The 8,038-nt window shown below is 38.1% G+C and overlaps 1 long non-coding RNA gene across 1 annotated transcript; it reads left to right on the top strand.

The window, feature by feature from the left end:
- Positions 1-625: 625 nt before the first annotated feature.
- LOC106939250 (uncharacterized) lies at positions 626-5,285 on the top strand. Its single transcript, XR_001422796.1, has 3 exons — positions 626-898; positions 2,457-2,538; positions 4,158-5,285. It is a non-coding gene; the product is annotated as an uncharacterized LOC106939250 (long non-coding RNA).
- The last annotated feature ends 2,753 nt before the right edge of the window (positions 5,286-8,038 follow it).

Below are 8,038 nucleotides of genomic sequence, written 5' to 3'. Positions count from 1 at the left end.
TGTGTGTTCCGAAAACTGATGAACGACTTTGTGAAGCTTGAATTGGTCAGAGCTGCGCTCAGAGAGCACAGGGATCTGGCCTCCTTGTTGCAGCAAGCAGTAAAGGAACAACTGTTTTAACCATTTGAGTAAAAATGTTTTTCCATTTCAAAAGCTATTTTTTACCCATACAAATAAAATGTCATTAAAAAGCACTTTTTAAATTTACTCAGATTATCTACATACTTTTTTTTTTGAGGCTATGAAACATTGAAATTTGACTCCCCCCTCCCCCTAAAAAAGCGCATACTAAAATTCCTTCTCTCATGGAATGTAATTATCGTCTGTCTTGTTTAAAATCAATACTACGACCTTACAGCAAGCTTCAGGATTTATTCATTTTTTTACCAATGCGTGTCTAGACAAAATATCATTTAAATGTATTTTTTCAATGTCACGACTTACATTGTGACACTTTTTGAAGCCTTTTTCGAATAAAAAAGTAAAAATAAAGGTGTCCTTCCTTGAATGAAAATGCAACAAGGAGCTTGATTTGGCTTGCTGTGCTAACAACAAGGTGTGGGCTCTTTTCAGAATAGCAACACAGCATGCTCTGTTTGCCTTCTAGCCCTTCCAGCAAGAACCAGCCTGCTCCTTGATCCTGGCTAATCCTCTGTGCTAATCTGCCCCAATCACGAGTGAGAGCCAAGGCAGGAATAGTCCGACCATCACAAGTCCCAATCTAACGTCCCGTACCATTCACAACTTTCAATGGGGTAAGACGTTTTGGTGTCCCAGACCAGCAACGGGCCCAGAGGCCGGAGACAACTCTCCGGGGTAGAACCATGTGCACCACCATGATGGTCCTGACCACCATCGCTATCATCCTGCGCCAGAGGTTCTCCAATAAAATCAAACCGTGAGTACTGGTACCATCAACCTTTTAGATAATATTGAATAATGTCCTTGTGGTTACAGTCTTGATTTTTGATTTTTGATTTTTTTCAACTGTTCTTTTTCTTTTTTTTTTAGATGTAGACACAAGAAAAGAAGCGATGTATAGTTAATAGGACTAATTACATAACGTGCTTCCAGCGAGTTCTGAACACTCACACGTACAAGAATCATACAAAACAAAAATGCATATGTGTTTCACGTGTGGGAGAAAGTGTGAAACAGAAAGAAGGGACTTATCTTGCATCATTGATTTGAAATAAGTCCTGTGATTATTTAAGGGTTAGCCTCGATCGACGGCGTGTGGATTAAGTGCGCTGCCTTCATAACAACCACGTATTCCGGCTTTTCTAATGGGAAGATGGATAGAGGAGAAAATAGCGGCGCTCTCGAGTTCGTGGCTACTAATTGACTCAAAGTGCAATCTTTCCATCTCCCCCCAGGGCCTACTTACCCACTCTCCAAGCAATAGCAAACAATGACACGTGGCTATGGCACCGTGGAGCACGGCAAACATCTGGCTCGCACAATTAGGAGCTGATAAAAAAGAACCTTGTTTTTTAATGAGGCCCTCATCCTGCAAAGCAATTTACGTTTTTTTTTTTTTTTTTACTACTTTAGACTGAGACATGGACAAAACCTAAAAATAAAAATAAAAAATAGACGTCCCAAACCTTTGCTCATGTTTTTTGTTGTTGTTGTGACTACAGATTCTTGGAATTTGTAAAACATTACATCAGTGAAAAGTAAAAAAAACAAAAAAAAAAAAAAAAAAAAAAATGGATTTTTGAATTTTCAGTGTATTTGATTGGAATTTCGTCCAAAAGTTTGAACATCTCACCGTGCAAAGTTCAACTTCAACAAAAGAAGCCCATGCTGACTCTTGAAGAGCCGCAGAGCCCTACTACACAGAGGTCAGATTTTGTTGTGCTCACCACACATCTGGCCGTAAGGGAAAAGCGGCAAGAAGAAAGACAACGTGACCCCATGGCAAAGATCTACAAAGGTCTCCGCACATCTGGAAAGATGTGTTGAGATCAAAGAGACCTAGATCAAAAGCGATGCCTCTTTGACCCCAGCAAAACATGTGACCCATGGGTTGCCGGGGTCACATGCGGCAAACATGCGGAAGAATCTGCTTCAGTCAGATTAGACTCTATTTGAACTTTTTGGTCAACTTTGAAATTTGAATTTACGAAGAGGAAAACCGCACTACACCGCTGGGTTGTTTTTCTTCAGATGAGACAGGGAAGATGGTGAGAGTTGATGAGCAGCAGATGGAGTCAAATACAGGACAATCCTGGAAGAGACTGCAAAAGAGTAGAAAATGGGACAGAAGTCCTGAGTCTCCAGATGTGCAAAGAGACATAGATAAAAAAAAAAAAAAGTTGCAGCTGCAACTGAACTGAAAGACAGCTCTAAAATTTGTTGACCCAGAGGAGCTGAGATGAACTGAACTTTACAATGAGGGGGTGGGGGGGTTCTATATATTTGCGTGATATCATGTACATGTCCGTTCACAGGCAGAATGACAACGCTGATATGAAAATGCCGTACATGAAGAGCAATGGGACAACGGAAACCCCACAATGACAACAACTAAGGGTAAGGACACTAAAGCAAATCAAAGCAATTCAGTGAGACCGCAACATTTTTGCAACAAGACACTTTTCTCATTTTAGTTGCTTTGTAGTGTTTACCGTCTGAAGCATTTTTCTTTTTTTTTACCATTGACACTGCTGCTTATTGTTGAACTTTCTGTAGAAGCACAATCAAAAAAGGGTGGGGAAAAAAATAGATTGTTGATGAAAATTCAAAATATAACGCATTAAAGACACCAGATGAAAACTGAGAATGTCTGAGGGGTGCAAAAGTGGAGCACTGGAGTATGACGCAGAGGCACAGATGCATAAAAAAGCCTAGAAGCCTGCCCCACATTTGGCTTTTAAGTTCTACTAAAGCTGAATGATTTAGAGGCCCAACAACAATCCGTCATCTCTTTGCAGGGTTATTATAAATGCATCACCTCACTGCCACCGCGCTTTTAAACACAGGGGTGTCACGTCTCTAATCGTAAGCAATGAGCCAAATAATAATAATTGTAAAACAAATAAAACACTGTGACAATGTGACATTTTTTTTTCCTCTTTTATTGACCCATAGAGGTGTTTTGTTGAGTCACGACAATTCATTTTTTTCTAAATGAATATTTTTAGACAATCGCAAATTTTAGCTTCCCAGTTACATGAATCTTAAAAAAAAAAAAAGCTTAATGAAGGAGTGAATCTTTTGGTATTTAAACTCACAAAAAGCTGGGAAAGGAGGAACACTAATAAAGCCTAAAATGTCAGCGATTTTCTTCAAAGCTCTTTCGTAATTGGGGGGGGGGGGTTTACAAATAGGGTACTTTATCAAATCTCATTGCACTTTTTTCCCACAATCAGTTATCTTCTCTGAATATGTGAATTTTTCTTCGCGCTCTCTTTGCACATTTCACCCTGACTGAAATGAGACGCATGCTCCGAGGCACGCATCCCATCAGAGAATTATGAAAAATTCATACTTGTTGCTCACCCTGTCGAGAAAACTGCAGAGTAATTGAATTTACCGTGACGCGGGAGGGAAACATCGCCTTCTGAGAAGTCCTCCCCTGGTTTGGAGGAAACTAAATATCCCTGCATTCGTGGCGTTCCAGTGCAAATATTTAAAACACAGAAGATGTTTTTTGTTTGAAGGATATGACTAATGAGTTGAGAGAAGCCAGAAAAGCTTGTTTTGGAAATCTGACAGGAAAAGAGTGGTGGTGTCTGCCCCACACTGAGCTCCGGAGTGTTTACTGATGCGATAACACTAAAAGATTTAGAAGGCAAACAACACAATCTCTTCTAGAAAATGTTTCAAATACGGCCCTGTCTGGCCCCCCCCCCCCCTTAGACCATTACATCAAGCAGGCGTTAATGCATTTAAAGGTGGACTCTAGAAAGTTATGAGGAAAGCAGAATAAAACAAAGGCACACCACACTTTTTAGATTGTTCTTTGCAAAATAAACGTCAAAAACCATGTATCATGTATCATATCACTTGAAAGACATAAAATACACTAAAATATGAGGTTGTAGCACAGCAGAATATAAAGCAGTCAATGTAGTATGAATGTTCTTAAAAGGCACTGCAAAGGCAACAAAATAAATGGTTTGTTTTTGCTTTGTTTTGTGTTTTCCTAGTGGATTCAGATGTCGGCCTGCTCTGTACAGATGAAGACTCTGATCAGGAGAATATATAAAGGAACATGGCCGACACAAATGGCGAGAGCTGTTCTGACGTGGCCTCGCCTTCCATGTTCAGCGGGGGTTTTCATTCCTGGAGCAGGAAGTGTCAGCACAGGTTCAAATTCCACTGGAAGAGGGATGATACCTTACAAATGCTGAATTTGAGCCATTAGACATTATTCATGACCTTCAGGCTTGTGTTTTTTCTTGTTTAAGGGGAGTATGTTTCTGACTCATGCGTAAAAAAGGTCAGGAACTACAAAGTGCACTTTGAAAAAAAATGTATTCTCTCCAATTAAATGAATTAATTTAAAGTCCAGGGTTTTATTCTGCCATTAAAGGTAAAATAAATAAATAAAATAAAACTTAATGTTTTCTTCTTCTACTGTGAAGCTACCAGAGATGTGGACTTGGCATAAAATGACTTGGACTCAATTCAGACATGGATCACAATTTTAATCATTTTAAGCTCAACAATGAAATCACAAATTAGACCCTAATACCATTGACTCATAACTTTTTCCAGACTTAAGCCTTTTAAATATTTTTATTTTTTTCCATCAAACGAAAATGTGTCCCTCATGCATTCCTTCAGTTGGCTAAGGTTAATTTAACTGATTTTCAGTCAGTTTACGCCGACTACCCAGAGTTCCTAGATTTGACACAACAACCAGTGAAGTTGCAGATAAAAAACATGAAGAAATACAGCGATGTTACCCAGCAGTGCCATATGGAGAAAACTGGCACCTTCGCACGTCCTCAAAGTACAAACCTTGAAATAACCTTTTTAAAATAATTGAACTTGCTGAAATGTAAATAAATCAAAGCCTTAACTATGAAACATTCTTAAACCGATGTTTCCTTAATGTAGTTTCCAGTTAATTTTGTGCATTCTAATAAAACACATTTTAGGAAAAAAAAAAGTAGTTGAACTAACAAAGCTATCTTGTGTTACTATGTTCCTACATGAAATCCAGTCATTTAATAAACACATGACCTTTATGATGGTCATGTGTTTATTGACCATGATAAACACATTGCCATGGCCAATAAACAGCTGGTCATGTGTTTTCTTATTTTTTTCCAAAAAAAAAAAAAAAAACTACCATTTTTGTTTCTTTCTAAATATCGGAAAGAAGCAAAAGTAGTAATATTTTGTCTTCTAAACTGGGTCAAAGGTTTTAGGAATCCTTCCTCCAGGAAGTTTGCTGGAATTTTGGACATTCCTCTTCACAGAACTATAAGCAAATCAGATTTTCCAATTGTAATAGATTTTATCTATTATAAAATGTATTGCATTCATAATAAAAAACTAAAAATCTTCTCTTTTTTTAAATTTGGGCTTCTGTTGCATTTGTGGCTCATTCCACCATATAAACAACAAAACCGTTCTGCATTAATAGTTTTTGGAAACTGCAATTAGTCATATATTTGGTCAATTATTTGTTTCAGATCATAAATTGGATGGACTTATGCCTTGAATGGGGACTTAAGTGAAAAGACATCAATTTTAGAAGAGACTTCTAACTTAGCCCCACCCTCTGAATAGATTACTATTGTTTTCAAACTCAACTTTGACCTGTACTGCACTTAAAGGGAAAGGTCAGGGTGGTATTCAGAAATATGTAAAAAAAAACGATTGCAGAAAACATCAGGAAAACTGAAAATGAAAAAAAAAATAAAAGTACTGTTATTATTTATGTAACCTAGAGCAAATAAAGAGAATTTATTTCTACAGACCAAGACTGAAGGTATCAAATCTGACTTTATGTCAAAGACAGACAACAGTAAATCAGACGGACATTAAACTTAATAAAAATGTTCTTTTTTCTGAGCGACATCTAGACATATTTATGTTTTTACTTAAAACAAAGTGTTTTGGATAGAAGGTGCTTAGACCTCTTAGTAGTACGGAACAAAATGTTTCCATTTATTCAATTTATTTAAATCTATATTCCTGCCTCCCACAAAAAAAAAGAAATACTGTAAATACATGCTAGATAAATTGAAAAAAAATGTGCCTCAACCACCACAATAAGTCCTTTGACTATGACTGCTTCAGCACATTAAACACAGATGTGGGGAAACAGCATTTATCTTAGAAAATCTTAGCTTTCCTGATTTCAAATGGCTGAGATTATGTACTTTACTGAGTCATCCTGTGAACCTTACAGCTTTATGTTGTTGTCACACTGTACTCCACATCACTAAATAAAGCAGTGGAATGCCTCTTTGTTGTGTTTTGTGTGTCCTGCTGAAACTCAGTGAAGCACAGAGACGGGCTTTGCTGTCGTCTTTTAAAGAGTTTATTATGATGAATACTTCTCTGGTCTTTTTGATGGTCTCTCCAAGTTTTTCTTGGACGCTGGATAAAGCAATAAAAGTCCAAAGGAAAGATTTAGAAAGTCTGAGGAAACAGGACTACTGGGGAGCACAAAGACTAACTTGAATAAATAAAAGAAAACTCATATTTATCATGCGAAATGTAATCCCGTCATTACCTGAGTAAATGTAAAATTATCCAAGCTTGTAAATTTTCAACTAAACAGCAGCTGGACAATCCATTTGAAAAACTGTATTGTTGCAAACTATATTCTATATGTCTGAAATGAGTCATGCACAATATGTTTACATTTTCTAAGAGAAATATTACTAGATTATGTCCTCCAGGCATACTGGATATTTTGGGCCATTTAAGCCACTGCATTGCAAACAATGCTTTCCTTAAATGGAGAATGGACCAAGTCCGGTCCTCAAGAGGTGCTCTTGTGGAGTAAGTCAAAGCATATTCATGTATACGTAGAGTGACCCAGTCAAAGTCCATGCCTAAATCTAACAGAGAATATGTGGTAACACTTGAACACTGATGCTCAGGGTTGCTCTCCATCCAATCTGACTGAGATAGGAAAGGTCGTTCTAAAAGAGTGTTTGCTTGTCCTACTTGGTCTGTCTCATAAAGTCCATTAATGTTCAGTGTAGTTATAACATCACACATCTTAGAAAAGATAAGTATTGAACACTGTAACAAAGCATTGCATCAGTCAGATGGCTTACAAATTTACTTTGACCTATATACAAGTAAAAACAAATGTTCCGTGTATTTCATCTCTGGCTTAATAGGAGACGAATGATTAGGCTCACCAGTGACTTGATGACACATATTGACGTGTCATCAAGATGACCTCACCTAATGGCAAGCCTTGACCTGACCATTTGCACTGCATCAGTCAGATGGCCCTTTAGCTCCATCTGACCATTAGGTGAGGTCAAAGTTCACCATTAGGTGAGCTTTGACCTCACCTAATGGTCAGGTCAAAGCTCATTAGGTGAGCTTTGACCTCACCACCTAAAGAAATAGTCTAATGAGGATATTTACCTACTTTATCTTCCACCAACCGGTTTCACCTTGGGTTGCCACCCGTCCTGTAAAATATGAAATTGTCCGGTATTTGGCTGTTAAATGTTGCGTCCCGTATTGAACCGATTCGGGACGCGATTTGTTCCGTAATCTATAAATGTCCGATAGACACGCCTGTCACACGCATTGTTACTAAGTGTAACAATAATGACCAAAATAAAACAGGAAATATTAAGGTCAGCTACATTCTCGTTGCGGGAGCTGAAGGGCCCAAGAACGCTACGGACTGACGCTGTTGTCACGGTTGCCTAGAGACGGATATTACGCAGCCGCAGTGAGCTGCTATCAACCCGGATCTTTGTAAAACGTCCTCGACCCGATTCTCCACCGTCCTAAAAAGCAAAAAATCTCATAAAGATACAGACGTGCGAGGGATGACGCAAATCCTTGGCTGAATAATATTAGTGAGGATGAATAA

This window comes from Poecilia latipinna, unplaced genomic scaffold, assembly GCF_001443285.1.
Source record: "Poecilia latipinna isolate Pla-1442-1.1 unplaced genomic scaffold, P_latipinna-1.0 Scaffold2811, whole genome shotgun sequence".
NCBI classification, from domain to species: domain Eukaryota; kingdom Metazoa; phylum Chordata; class Actinopteri; order Cyprinodontiformes; family Poeciliidae; genus Poecilia; species Poecilia latipinna.
The sequence above is the reverse complement of the archived record's forward strand: the minus strand, read 5'-3'. Positions and strand labels throughout refer to the sequence as shown.